Below are 16,335 nucleotides of genomic sequence, written 5' to 3'. Positions count from 1 at the left end.
ATATTCCCATCCCCATCTCTTGTACACATTTTATGGTGACTACATTTTTGTATAATATAGTTGTGCCCTATTTATTTACTTATGTACCTTGATTTGAATGGTAAAGCTTTCCAAAACAGAATTCTTCCTAGTTCAAGTATCATAGTTTAGCAAAATCCATCATTTTTCCCATACACACAACTCAAGACTTGAGTGTAACCTTTTGCCATAGTGGTCAAACCTTGTTAAAGGTTGAAGCAATTAGTATGCCCTTGACTGAAGGGTGTTTAAGGGGCCTTGCACATTAAAGGACAGTACAAAATCTATTGTACGAACTTTGGCATTTGGATTGTAGCTTGGCATGTCGATATAGTGCCTAGGTTTTCCAAAGCAGGAGTTTTAAATCTTTACCTCAGTGGACCCTTTTAGCATCTTGACAAGATTAACAAAAACAACAAACCTGTTTATTGGGTTTGGGTTTGCTATGAAGGGTTTTTTGGTTCATGACAAGTGAAAGTACCCATATAATAAACCATACATTCCAAAACAAATGCTGAAATTGTATAGGAGGGCAAGGAACTTAACCTGAGCTAGGTCTTGGAAAAACATTGGTATTGATGCATATATTGTTGAAATGAGAGAGAAAGGGTTCAAGGTTACCTCTTTCTTATTGGCCATTTTTACATTGGTATCATGAGCTTATCGTTTTCACCATTTAGGTTGCAACCAACATAGGTTAGGGCTTTTTCCTCAAGTTTCTTCTTGGATATATTTATAAACACCATGGACAAAGGAGAACCGATAGCTACTGTTTTTATTTGTTCAAACAAGTAACTTTGGAATGTGAGGAAGGTAGATCTGAGACTTAATTCAGTAAATTCTTTAGTTTCCTCATCAAAAAAGTAGACAAATATTTATGATAATGGCTAAAAACATTTTTGGCATATTTGCAAAACCTATCAGCCATGGTTGAGCATAGAAGTGCTATGTGTTGAGTCCCAAAACTGAAGCAAAATATAACCTTAAGTGAGATTTTCCAATATTTGACTTATGCCAACCATTAGCTTCCTACACTCATTTAGACCAAGCATGATATAAAATTTTGAGAAATTTAATAAGAAAATACTCTTTCCTTAAGTCAAAATTTCACATGTAACATATTCACCAAGCTAAATAGGGATTTATGGTTTGTAACTATCATGGCAATTACTTAATTGCAGATTTTTAGGATAAAATTTAATTGTTTTTTCCATAGAAACGAGACTCAGACTCTGCGCGGACTCGGCAAGGCTGACCCGACTCGGGACTCGGCAAAAAATCGACAGGACTCAGCAAAAACTCGGCTGAACTCGGCAAAAAAAACCAATTTTCTAGTGATTTTTGCCTAGAGTGTGTTGGGTCAGCCTTGCCGAGTCCGAGCCACCCAGGACTCGCCGAGGGTCACTCAACCCATGACTCGCTGAGTTTTGGCGAGTCATGGCGAGTCACGGAACTCTGGTTTTTTCTAAGCCATGAAATCCTCCATGCCAGTTTCAAATGCAGCTACAAAAGTTGCTTTATAGGTGTTTACAATGTTTAAGAAAATTACTAAAAGAATGAAACTCTTAACTCTTAACAAAGCAATGAGCGTTGGCTATTGCAAATCAAAGTTGAAGTGCACTCAAATAAATAGAAAGAAATTATATTAATGTCCATGAATGACCAAAAATAGTTCAAACTCAAAGGTACTCAAACTTACAATTGTTACACTTCTTGGTTGACAGGGTTTGCTACCTAACTCTATATTGTAATGCCCAAAAAGGTAACAATCTGACCAACAGTTGAGATAGGCATGAGGTCCTTCTATACCCACTCTTTGCTTCTTTTACAAGGCGTAGCTACCTTCTAATGATCAACAAGGAATTTTAAAATTATGAATACTTTTGACCCGAAAGCAAATAAGGCAAAGCTTTTAATCAGAAAGCATTTAAAAGGTAGAAAAACATAATAAAGATAAGAAGAGGATTCAAAGATCCTCTTTTTATATGACAAATTATTTAACATATCACTACATTACTGTGTCATTTGTTCAAAGCCAACTTTTCTACAGCAATATACACGACTTCACCATAAAGACTTTTAATAGATACGAAGAAGAGTCATCCAAGAAACAATGTATCCAACATAAGAAGAATAAACATCCATTAATCAGAGCACAAAGTCTTCAATTCACAGAATTGCAGCTAGATAACCTAATTCACATCTACCAAAAACTATTAGAATTCTTTCTAAAAACAAAGTTCTATCCAAAAGCCCCCAAAAAGATCCCTAATTACTACTGATTTTCTAACATATATAGATACCTGATCATAACTGTCTCAAAAAATAACGGTTTCTCGAATTCCTCCGGAAAATCCAAAGGGTGAAACGTAGAAGGTCGGCCACACGCCAAGAAACATCGAGATCAATGCTCAAGGCTCCGCAAGCTTTAGAATGGGTTCCGGTAGATCACCAGAATAGGTCTCAGGCAACCGGTAACAAAGGAACAACCGGTAACAAGAAACTATCATGGAAACTGGTAGCAATATCTTGCCGGAAAGTGATCCAAATGAAATGTGGTTTGAAAGCAAGAAAGATGATCAAGTCTCCAAGTAGAATCCAACTCCACAGGATCCGGTGAGCCAAAATCGGGACACACAAAAAGGAAACTGAAACTGCAAACAAAACAGAAAGAAAAATCTTTTTGGTTGATGCAAGATTGCTGTGAATCGGGGATGCTCCTGCATCATGATGTTAAGCTCTGAATGCACCATCCCCAATCCAATCAACTTGCTACATAATGATCTTGTTGTTTAGCGGAAAGAACTAGCCATTGGATCAAGTAGCAGCTGTAGGGAGCCTATCTCACTCTTTCTAATGATGAAGCATATGCGCCTTGTGACTCTTATCTTCTTGTTTAGCCTAAATATCTTTGCACAATCTACCACTCATTTTGTCAAGATTCATAGTTAGTAGAAGGGTGAGAGAAAAGGGAAACAGCCTAACATGGTCTTGATGGTCTCATATTTTTACACTTTTCTATGTACTCTTTTTTAGATAACATTTTTTTTGTTGCTGTGCTAAGCTGCAAAATTTAACGAGTGTCATCTCAAATCTCTTATATTCTTTTCCCCTAAGTAGTTCCATGCTATGACCTTGATCTAAAGTTCTAACTTTATCTTTAATATAAAATATTCACCTTTTCTTTATATATTGAGGTAAAGTTTTTATCAATCCACAATAGCATAAAAGTATGTATCACAACCATCACGATAACCAACTCATACTAAACTAAGATCCAAGAAAGACCAACCTAGTTAGAACAAGTTGGACCTCAAAAATCAACTTAAAGAATTATAGTATTTTCTTTGTGATAGATATTTGTCTTTATTGGAATAAATCCCCAACTAATTCAATTATTGGAAGAAAATGCCCGTTAGTTGTTTTTGCCCTAAAGCAAGCCAACTAATTCAACCATGATAAAAAATATCACCCTGAATATAATATGGAGCTTAGAATTGGCTAACACATATATAGTAATTCTAGAAATTCATTTGTAAATGAGACCAAAACAATTTGAATATCTCTAGCACATTTATAGTAGGTCCTGTCTATGACTCATTAATCTGCCTTAGGGGTGCAAACTTAACCAAAGGAGTAATGTTCACAACATAGCCTCCTAAAGATATAATAGATGAATATTGATGATCACACCAGAGTCTTAGGCACACACATTTACCTAAGGTTCTTGAGCTTTTCAATTCTTCTATGCTTCATCTACAGCCACTGAAACTCGATGTGATTGTTCTATTCAAAGGGGAATTTGTCTATCAACAAGATTGCTAGGTAAGTACCCTATGCCCTCCATTATGTTCTTTAATAATGTAATAAACACCCCTATTTTTATTTTTGGAAATTTTCACCAACTGAAAATGAGAAACAATGCAATGCCTTCCAACACTTTTTGATCACCTAGATCCCAAAGTGGGCAAGGTGAGAGCACATGGTGCTTTTGACCACATAGCTATATAAATGGATGCAATTGCAAAGTATTGTTGGCAAGCCGACCAAAGCATGCAAGCAACATAGCTGGCCTAATTAACACCTCTTCTGTGGAGTGTGTGAATATAGAGCAAAGCCATTGGCATAATGTATAAGCTTGACTTAGATCAAAATGGTCAATATACCAACTTGTTGAATGCCAAAACGAGCTGTATCAACACAAAAATGGTGGATCATAAAATGCAATATCAATTGGCAATAAACCATCCAGTTTTACGATATAAAATGCATAGAAAGACAACTCTTCAGCAGTACAACATCCAAAGTATTACAAAGTCTCTTCAGCAGTACAACATCCAAAGTATTACAAAGTTAGTTCATATGCATTACAAACATCTCGTAAGAAGATTAACTGATGTTTAAGTGCTGATAACAAATTTGATAGCTGAAACAACCCAAAACTGAACCATATATATATATTTTCCCATTACTCTATACATTATAGGACCTTTTCTAGCATAAAATTAATATCTAATTCAAGATTATGAGTCCTATATTACTTTAATACATCAACACTTTTCTATTTGGGTCCTTATTTTAAGTGTGCCCTTTATCTTATTTCATTTTAAGCTTATATGGGTCCTATGTCATTTTAAAGTTCAATGCATTTCTTCCCCAATTAAAAATTGTCATTTTCCATATAAATTACATATCTGGTATTAGGGCCCTAACCCAAGAGAAAGTGGTGTTCTCCAGGGCTCCAAATAATAACAAAGCAGATTAGGTTATCAAAACTTAATATGAGAATAAACAAAGAACCATACCAAAATCTATAGGAGAGGTACAAACCTATCATCAGTTAGTTCCCATCATTCTTCAACATTCAAAAGCTTCAATTATGGTGCCAAAGTATCAAAGAGTCAATAGAAGAATGTCTTCTTCACAAATTCACTTGTACCTTTTAGAGTGGACTATGGCACCTAGTGCCCTATTCCTATATTTATATCCTCTAGATGATGAAATAAGGCAGATTGCAGCTCTGGTATAGACTGTAACTCATTGCAATAAGTCTGAACATCAAGGCAATCACCCATAAAACCTAACCAACTCACACCCAACACACCACAATGAACTTAAGCTGGAAACACCGCCTCCAAGTACACCCAAACTTCACCAAAACACATTGAAAGAAGTTTCTACTAGTCTGATAACTGAAATCAGATATGCACAGGTCTAATATGGCATTGGTACAAAACCCCAAAAAGTCAACATAACTCCACAAAGTCCCAAAAACTCAACTCCAAATGACTTGGAATGGTTGAACACCTTGGCGCCATCAAACAAGGAGAAATAAAGGTCAGAAACTAGGCACTTTATCCAAGAAGACTCATGCGCTCCTCATCAACATAGTATGGCTTTGTACTAGGATGTATGACCAGCTCTTTTTTGGTTTCAGATTCCTTTTTGGCATGCAAGTCAGGAGAATGATGTCCAAAAACATTAAATAAAGAGGATCAAACACTGCAGAAACATAACCCAACAAGGAGCGACCAAAAGTGAAGGTATATGGCTTGCAAGAGAATGATACGACCAACCCATAAGTCATCCAAATCACTCTCTAGAAAAATTCACAAACAACACCAAAATATTAGTGATTTAGAACACATAAAAAACTTCCCTGATTGCATTCAAAACTGGAACTTCACTTTGTAGGCACTGTGGTGATTTCTGTTTGAAACCACTCTAACTAGCTAGGGGGGTTTTTTCCCTCGTGAAATTTTGAAAGAACTTAGGTTCTCTCCTATAGAAAAAGAAAATAACTTTTGATGGCTAATCCTCCAAATGAACTCTCAATCCCTTTTTATAACTTTCTGGGAGGGAAAATAATAATAAAAAAAATATAAAAATTCCCTCTTTCCACCACAAACTCTTTTTTGAAAATAAATAATAATTCATCATGTATAAAATGACCACTTTCGATAGGCATACAAATTGATGCACAACCTATAACACCTTTTTGATAAATTATTACACTAAGTCGTCTTTTAATAATTTCAACATTAGACAACTTAAGTGAATAATTATTTAATAACTTAATAATTTGCCTAGGTTGTGGAAATTATCCAAATGTGTAATATCCACCCCTTGGACACTACAATTTTATTTTTTTTACATTCCCAAGTACCGACTTACTCAACCAAGCTTCTTGTTCTATCTTAGAAGTGTCATCTTCATAATTTCTTTGATTACCAAAGTGGCAACAAACCTACATCACCAATTAAGCTTGCACTTAAGGAGGGTATGCTCTTGAGGTCTGGATCCCTATTAGACTTAAACCTAAAGCCTCGAGGGTTCATTTTAGATGACCTTGCCTACGTAGCCCTTCAAGGGAAGTCAGAGGCTTCGTAATTCATCCCTTAGGTTAGAGGGAGTTCATTCTCTCCTCTTGTATAAGATCTTTGATCTCTCTTAAACCGGGTCTATTTATCAAAACTAGCCCAATAGCAATAACCAACTGCTAACAAGTGACATACAACATACACAATTACTTGAGGGTCATATCTTTTCACATTTTTTACAAATCCATAGAGAGTGAATCGAGCACACTTCCCATCAGCACATGGTGACTAGCTCATACATATCACATACATGATTTCTAGCTTTGGCTTATTTCACATATTTAAAGGGACTAGCTCTAGCATACATCCCATATTCATAGGGACTAGCTTCAATATACATCTCTCGTAGATAGAGACTATCTTCAGTAGGCATCGCATACATAGTGACTAGCATTCACACAATGAGGAACTAACATAACCATAACAACTAGCTACCACTTGCCCATAGTGCATCTTGGATAAAAGAGATGTCGGTGCACTGCGCACTACACCGTGGGTCACGTTCTTTGTCCAGTATTTTGCCGCAACGAACAAGCAAGAACAAAGTTCGATGTATCCCATACTACACCGGGTGTCTATCCTCATCCTAACAAGTCAAATATAACACTTCCACAATAATATATGCCCAAATTATACAATGAGATCTATCCAATTATTACCTGCCTATTCCTCATTAGAAATTCTCTTCCCTGTAGTGCATCGGATGGCTAAGCAACAAAGACATCCATCACTGGCATGCAATTGGCCCCCAGGCCTACATGCTCCTAGCGAAATCTATCCAATTACCCTAGGTCATCACGGGTATCCCTCACCTCCATGCAACTGGTGGCATCCATCCGCTAACTAGGTGGTACGGCTAACAGTCTACCGACGTAGTACACTCCTTGACTATAGTCAATCTCGAGTGGATAAGCTTATCTTAAGCGGGGCATAGGTTTTATCCTTCGGTGATCACCTCGGATAGAGTGGACTAGTCTATGTGCTAGAGGAATTCTATCCTCTACCTATGCCCTCATAGGGTCCTACCTCCATCCATTGTCATAAAAGTCAGCACCTGTACTTGGCTTAGCACTATAACTAGAAGAGAGGTTCCTAATTCAGAACAAACAAATCATAATTGACTGATCTAGGGGTACATACACAAAGTCTTATAGGTCTAGATTAAATTAAACATCCGCATAAGATCACTTGGATCCAACATAAGATTTCCTCTTTTCAATAGATAATGAATTGACCATAAGGTGGTTTGCCCTTTCACTTTACTGACTAATCATTCAAAACATGATATATATTAAATACGAGTTATAACGCTTTCTTAACTCTTTCATAATCTTCTAATACCTATTCGGCCTCCTTTGAAGCCTACTAAAGAGGAAAGGTCGACTAGTTAGGAACAACCCCTTACCTTGGAGTTATCTTGTAAAATCCTAGTTATTTTTTTTTGTTTTTTAGGCCAACGATAGTCATCAACAAACAGATAACCCGTTAAGGTTAGAAAGCATAAACTGAAACATGCTGGAAAAGCAACCCTTCCACTTTCTGATCACCAAGTGCCCAATTTGGGAAGGTGAGAGCATACGGTGTTGAGGGGATCGTTAGCTTCAAATAACTGGAAACAATACAATGCTTGGGTGGCAAGCCAACCCATTCTGCTTATCCAGCGGGAATGCAAGAAACTTGGCGATGAACCAGCCAAGAGAGACACACAAAGGCACAAATCACTCAACCGCAATATTTCAGCGGGAGGACTGAAATTACATAACAATCTCAACTCAACCGCTTATGCAGTGGGAGGACCATTACACTCAGACATCACTCAACCACTTATGCAGTGGGAGGACTGAAATTACAATTTACTTGATAATAGGCAGCAAGCCAGCCTCTTCCACTTTTCAGCGGGGTGAGAATTACAAATCAAAATTGGTTAGTAGTACTACTACTTAACCTTACAATAATAAAGATGATATGAGAAGAGAGTAATGCTGAATATCCAAATAAGAATATGAAATTCTGCTAACATCAAATCTGTAGACTGGAATTGCAAAACCAACAGCCTAAGGAATCACTAAAATGCTCACAACTCTCTCAATACTTCTCCAAAACACCCAAAATAAATCCCAAACCCACACTAGACTAGCTACGATGACAACCAACCAAAGACAAGCTATCATAACTCCCTTATTAATTTGGCACACATCCCAATGCACTTCAAAACCCCACGCCTAGCTAAGTAATTTCGATTTTATCTAATAAATTCAAAGCTCAAACAAAGAGGCCACAAACTTACAGTGTCAATCGCCAGCACTAGGAAGGATGAATAAGCCAATACCCACAACGGTCAGTCACTCTAGCAGAGAGGTATGATAAAAAATGCACTTCAGCCACAGGCAAACCAGCAAATTCCAAAATCGCCAAACACCAAAAGGACTAAGATATGCACTAAGAATATGGTAGATTACAACACATAGCTAGATACTGTATTTCAAGTACGAAACCGGGAAGCACTAGGGAGACGCACTCCGAAGCCTCAAAGTTCTGACGCCAATCCGGCAGCATAACAATGCAAATTTTCAAGATGCCAAGAATGGGAGCCCAAGGCTCTTATTTATAACCTCACATCACCAAATTCAAATGCAAATGCTTCAAATTCATCTTTCCCCATTTGCATTTCATTACATCTCACGTGGACCCCAAGAATGGTGCCATTCCACAAGTCAAACCTCATGCCAAATAGCAAGGACCACGATTTTCACTTAGCAAACACTTGAGATGAAATAAAATAATATCTCCATTAATAATTTGACGTCCACTTGTAGACATAAAATTCGCCTAGCACTTAGGAGATATTAGGCACTATTTCCAAAGTCAATAAATCAGTAGTAACTAATCACATTAATTAAATATTAAACCTTAGGATAAGGAAATAATATTTAATTATGTCACTTATGACTCCAATACTGATTATTGTCAAAACCAGGATGAAGCTGAGCCGGGAAGACCACTGAACTGCTGCAGGATCAGGACCCTGTCCACTACCAGAAATAGAACTATGCTATATTGCCACTTACTAAAAATAGTGTCATGAACTACTGCTCCGAAAATCATGATCTTCGCGCCTAGTGACAGAGCATGGAGAGCTCAGTAGGACAGTATCACCAAAATGGCCAACCCCTGACGTACTAAAAATAGTAAGTTCTCGCCTCATCAATGCTGGACCCTCATTCTTCATTCCGCCTAGCCTACGGTCTCAAGAATAGGCTAATGGACCACTGGAAGGTCATCAACGAGAAGGGGACATTACATATTCCTCTCACCCCCCCCTAGACCCTACCCCTATGGACTTGAAGTCACTTGGGCATCCTTCACCCAAGGACCGCCTACGTTCCCACTTCCAAATGGGTCAAAGTCACACGTAGTTCTCCTTACAAGGATTCTCTCAAAGGATGCCTATGCTCAAATTCCCCATATTCAAAATTTCATTAGTATTTCCTTCCATCACTAACACTTAACAATGAATAGAAAATCATAAATAAGTCCATAATTTAATAACAGGTTCTATACCGCTTTCCCTTAAAGATATTGAAGTTTTATCTAGAGTCCTCCATTATTATTCATAGTACATACCAATTTAAATGTCCCAGGTTTTGTTTTATCAACCTAGGGCTAACCTTATTACTCAACTTGGAAATAACCATAGTTCACACAAACTCACAAGAAAACACTACCAATCAAAATTCACCTAATAGGTTTAATATAAAGGTTTTTCTACCCAAAAGGGCTCAATATATATATCTTATAGTTTCAATATAACACTATATTAATATTTCCAATACCACAAGTATTTGAATCCTCATAAGACTTACAACATAGGTGTATCTTTTCCTAAGCCATGATTCTTACTGTTGAACATACAATCTTCCAACACAACTATATAAACCTTCCTTGGTTCTCATTATAGTCCTCTATCAACTTTAACATACTTAAGAGATCAATATACATTGTGTAGTCATAATATTGATAGGATACAAGAATGTCCCAAAAGCCTCGATAAGGCTTCGAGTGGCATTCCACTTCAAAACGGTTCAATGATATCAAGCATCATAAAAATATAGGACATTGTCCTATTAAAGCCACATCAATTTCTTCTGGATTACTAAAGATATGTCCAACGTTTACAAACTTGCATCAAGTATAATCAATGTTTATGTCACATTCAAGGTATTAAGAGCACTATGCTTCGTGTATTTTCATATTAGATTTTCAATCCCTAATATTAGTGGTAATCATATTCTTAACTGTATAGTTCATTTTCCTAATTGAGTGACCCATTGTCATAGTATATGAAACTATTGTCATCAAGATAAGTATGTCATGTATATTGTAGTGTGTGTTATCCAACTACATAGAAGTATACGTCAAGAATGATAAACTTCCTTTAAGTGTAATTATTACCAACTCTATGCTCAAGATAGATTAAGGCACTATATTTGATAAGTCTTTGTATAAAGAAATACCCATGATAATAATAATAATATTCTATACTTATGATTTTAATTAACAATAGTGCAGATCAATAATTACCATACCCCATTTTTATGTTCTAGTAGATAAGGTTTAATGAACAATAGTTGTAGAGTTATTAATAACCCACACTATGTTCAATTTTTCATTTATCATAGTTTACTAAATTAAAGGACACATTGGTATCAACCTTAGGAAAGATGAATATTAGCTTTTGGAATTGATATTATTGAAAATATAAGGGTATCCTAATCCTAAATAACATTTCAGCTATGACCAAACTCGCTAGGATCTCTTCACCACATGACAATCTAATTTCATGATAGAGGTTAAGGTCCAAGCCACTTCTTAGCCATGGAGTAATAACATAATTATTTTACACAACATCTTAAGCCGCTATTGGCTATAATATTTTGAGTTGATTATGACTCAATACACTTAGTACCCCATATTAAATGGTTACCAATAGAGAATTTATTAAGGTAATGTCATGTATGAGTATGGCTTCAAGGCCAAGATCCTTAATTAAATTATCTCTTTACAATCTATAAGTATCTAAACTTTAAAGAGGTCATACATGGGATTAATTTTGTGAGGATTAAAACACTATTTCTCGGTTTCCTTTTAACATTGAGGGAATCAAGTAACATTAACTAATATTTATCAGTTCATATGTTGCATGCTTGTATGCACAAGTGAACATATTTTATAATTGATAGGTCCAATAGCAAGTTGATTAGTTATTGTCAAAAAAACAAGTAACATTTGTAAACGGAACCCATAAGAAAAAGGATCACAACACCTTAACATCATCCATATTTTACAGCTAGAATGAGACCTTGGAAAGATGTTCTTTTCTTAGTCAACATTATGCATCCCACATGGGAATATGAATATAAGTTCATCACTATTAAAATCGAATACCAAATAATCTCAAGATTCTCAACTATCGAAAAGTATAATAAACATGGCAAAATGACTTAGTCAATAACCTTAACTTTAGTTATCACTTTCCATATCCTTTATTTAAATCTTCAAAATCCCTAAATAACAATGGGAAGAGTAGATATTCCAAACTCATACTATATGAAATATGTTGTACTTAGCTTTGGGGTGAGTTGATGATATTCCTCATCTGGTGCTGAATCTATAGTCCTTCCTCCTGGTGCCAGTATTCCTATATTCCTTATTCTAATACCACCTTTACCCCTGGAATTTCCTCTTTCTACATTCTTGTAACTTCTACTTCAAAATTTCCTTCCCTTGTCTCATGGAAGAATCCATCTAACTCTTAACATCGATGGATGCCCATACCTTGTTCCAAAGTTCTAAAGGTGGCTCAGGCAGGGAGAATGCTTGCACCAGTTGTAGATTTTGACTCTACACCTACCAATAGCATTTGCTTGATAGTTTGAAAAGCCTTTTCAACAAATATATTTGTGCATATACTGCATTCATTGCATTCCATGAGACCACATTTTTTTCATTTTAGAAATTATGTCAAACAGTTCACATGCTTGTCTGTGCTTCCACATTCTGCACACTATTCTTCGTAAGCGTGGCAGTTGACTAAAGCATCAATGTGACTGTGACTTCGCCATTCTTTGTGAATTTCCTCATCGACTACCAATTTAGTGTTATTCATATCAAGCTCGGCCACACCAGCTATGCTATCATTGACATATTTCTCGAGATGCTCCACTCTGTTGCCAAAATCAGAACCATTGCCAGCCAGCACAAGTTTGCAGTCAGCCTTGCACAAATTGAGGGATAAGTTAAAAGAAACCTCATCTCCATTACTTGTGAGCAGAACACTTTTTGCCAGTCAGATTCAACCTGCCTAACAATCCCCACACTTCACTTTCGATTGCTACCCTCCCATAAATTCCCAACAACCTTCCCATCTAAAAATCTCATCACATTGTGCTCCCATGCCTCTTAATGGAACGAACCTTATTTCTAGTCTATCCATTCACGTGGGTGATTGACTGAACCATGGGGCACCATGCCTTAATAAAGGCATAGTCTGTACTAGAACATTTTATTTCTTTCACTTGACTTGCAGACTTTTTCTTGTCTATGGACAGGGATGCCATCTCCCTTTGACTATCTCCACCATACCTATTCCACTCTTATTAATTGCACGTTGTCCCTTATCGTGGAATGAAGGCAAATGAAGGAAATTACTTCCATTAATGCTTCTTTTACTACCTCTCTCTGTCTCTTTTCCTATTTCAAAAACCATTTCAAATTACTTTATTTACTTATTTAATCGTCTATCGGTGTCAGCAACAGGGATGTGACAAAATGATATCACTATGCAATTCTGACCTTACCAAAGTCTTACTGAAGATTTAGGATGCTGATCATAAGCAATTAGGTGACTGTCTATTAATAGTAAACTCCTCCAAGATGTTTGGAGAGCTCCTAAAAGGTTGGAAACCAATTATAAAAGCATCACGAGGCTCCACACCACCCACTAAGCTCATTGCCATGAGTAATAACTCTACTAGACCCATCCTGTGCTCTCCAAGAACTTGGGAGTTCTCCCTTGCTCACCAATTAGCTTACAAGAAAAATCAGAAAATAGGTTAATTGTCCACAAACCACTTTTGCCTAAAAAAGGGAACATTACAAATTATTTTGTTATGTATCATGGACATTGATGGTCTACATAGAGCACACAAGCACCTCTTTATTGATTTTAAGTTCTTTGATTATCATTGTGTATCCTTCAGTCACTTTATTACATTATATATTGCCAATAGATTGTCTATTTGAGGATATATTGAGGGAGGTACTTTCTCAGGGTCATATATTTTAGTGCACCCAAAGTGTGAACCCTCCATTTGGTGGTTCTTGTTTCCTTTGTTTCAATTATACCTTTTAAATCTTTTCATATTTTATACCATCCAAAGTTCCCAAGGGTTAATGACAAATCACCTCAATGGATCATTCTAACAAATCTAACAAAGATGGAAATAAAAACTAGAGTGCTTTCATTTAAGCTTGATGAGTATGGATGTTGGCCTGGTAGGATCCACACTACATATAAATGCCAAAGAGAAGATAGCCGGCCAACCTATTTGTTGATGTGTTTTTTATGCACATGCGAACACAGAATAAAATACCTAAAGGTACCTTATCCTCTCTTGAACAAAGTTCTCGACTGTTGAAGATCTCGCCGAAGGATCAGTCAAAGTAACTCCAAGGTTCTGTTATGTAGGATCTCTACGTGTGGATAAGCTCTTTGTGTTATGATGTGATTTTGCTGGAATCACAAGGGGACTTACACTTGATGACTGAACGTCTGATTTGCTTTGAATATTACTGGAACACAGGATTTCAATAGCCTAGATTTTGAAAAAAAAGGAAAAAGGATGAGGGCGAGGAAAGGATCTAATTCTGACACTAAGAATGTAAGAGCAATGAATGACCTTTGATGAAATTTTAACTAAGTCTTGTTTTGACATCCCAGGACCATCTCCACAAGGTTAGTGCGATCTTTGGAGGAAAGCTTTATGATGTTTAGATCATCACTACAGGCATAGACACCATCAAGCTGATGCATGTCACTGAAGAAGCGACAATTGAAGTTAAGCTCAAGCTGAATGATTCCAGTTGACTACACAAGGCAAGTCTGCAGTCAACAAACTGCTAGTAGTATGGATATACAAATTTCACCATCAATCAAACACATTTCTTCCACTCATCTAATAACATGAAATCAAATCTGAGAAGTATAGAGACCATGCAAATTGTTGAATCGACCCATAGATTTCACCATTTCTTCAATGAAGTTTACAAGTCTTTTACAACAACATCTTGGCAACAATCTTTGCCTTCTCTTTCTATTCTACTCTAACTGCTATTCTATTTGCTATTAATCATTAGCTATTCTAACCTCTAGAATTGGCGCTAGAAGGAGGGCTGAGCATTTGAACGTTGGATCTTGTCAAGTCACATCGCATTTGAAGGAGTTATCCAGGAGTTTTTACCCTCCTCCCGCTCTCAACAGAATTGGCGCTAGAAGGAGGGCTGAGCATTATCATGCTGAGTAGATGAAATCGAGATCCTAATTCGCAAGGAATTATTCAAGACTTTTGTCCCTCCTCCTGCGCTCAACAAAATTGGCGCTAGAAGGAGGGCCTGATCGCGATGAATGCCTAAACAACTAAACTTCAGATTCTATCAATTCATATTTACAGGAGTAATCTTAAAGACTTTTTTCACCCTCCTCCCGCGCTCAACATAATTGGCGCTAGAAGGAGGGCTGATCATTTTCAAGCTGCGATTAGTGGAACTTATCAAGTCATATTTAGAAAAAAAATATCCAGAGTTTTTTACCCTCCTCCACGCTCGACAGAATTGAAGCAGAAGAAAGGTGAGCGAATACGAACTCTTGAATCCAAGGAAGATCAGTGGAAAGCCTTTTCTCAAACACTCTACGGAAGTAATACAAAGAAGGAAGGTGATCGCTGGGTCGTCAGTTGGATTGTCGAAAACAAGGAATCAAGCTGGAACCAGTTGAACATTCAAATTGAATCTGAGATATTCAAGATCTCTCTTATTCCAGAAAATCAAAAAAGTGAAAAATAGAAAATCCAAAAAAAGTGAAAAATAGAAAATCCAAAAAAGTGAAAATCCAAAAAAAAAAAAAAAAAAATCATAAAGAAAAGATCTCTCAATGGAGCGGCAACAGTTTCACGAGGAGCAACAAATCAATTTTCGTCAACTTTGGTGGAGATTAGATATGCAGCTTTATCCGCGCAGATTGTCCGAGTTTGTAAGACTAGGGCAGTGTCGAGCCCACGAGACAGAGGAACATGATGAAATGCATTGCTTGAAGTACTTATTGAGGATGGAATTGGCAGCGCAGGGAAAAATCTTCTTTTGGGATGTCCCTAGGCCAGAAACAGAAGAAGGCAGCTTCAGTGTCCTAGAAAGCAAGGATCCTCTTCTAAGCTTCTTGTGGATGATCGAGAGTCAGCTCATTTTGAATGGTGAAATGCGTTTGGAGAACACATTACTACCATTGTGGTGTAGAATTCACAACTCACCTCACTCTGAATTTACTTGCTAGTATGTGAAATGGCTATCAATCAAGTCAGAAACCAGTTTGGAATGCCAACTTTGTCTGAGGAAGAATGTATTATTAACAGATCTTGGGGTGCACATCTTGCAGTTGAATTCAGGAGAACCTATGAACAGGACATTGCTCCAGCATTTGATTGTGAGAAGGATCAGTTGTACGTTGACGATACAAATGCACTTGATGAACAATGTATTACAGTGGATAGCCCGCCATGCCTTGCACCTGAAAAGGAATATCATGAAACAAAAGTTGAAGAATCAGTTGAAGATACTCCAGTAGTGATAAAGGAAGATCCAGGAGTTGAACAAGCAATCAAAGAAG

General features: G+C 36.9%; 1 protein-coding gene across 2 annotated transcripts in view; it reads left to right on the top strand.

Annotated features, from left to right (window-relative positions):
- The window catches only part of LOC131039724 (probable glycosyltransferase At5g03795), an 85,790-nt gene that overhangs the window by 3,650 nt on the left and 65,805 nt on the right, over window positions 1-16,335 (top strand). The window lies entirely within an intron of this gene.

Source organism: Cryptomeria japonica, chromosome 6, assembly GCF_030272615.1.
Source record: "Cryptomeria japonica chromosome 6, Sugi_1.0, whole genome shotgun sequence".
NCBI lineage: Eukaryota > Viridiplantae > Streptophyta > Pinopsida > Cupressales > Cupressaceae > Cryptomeria > Cryptomeria japonica.
Note: the sequence above shows the minus strand (reverse complement) of the source record. Positions and strands in the feature narration are given on the sequence as shown.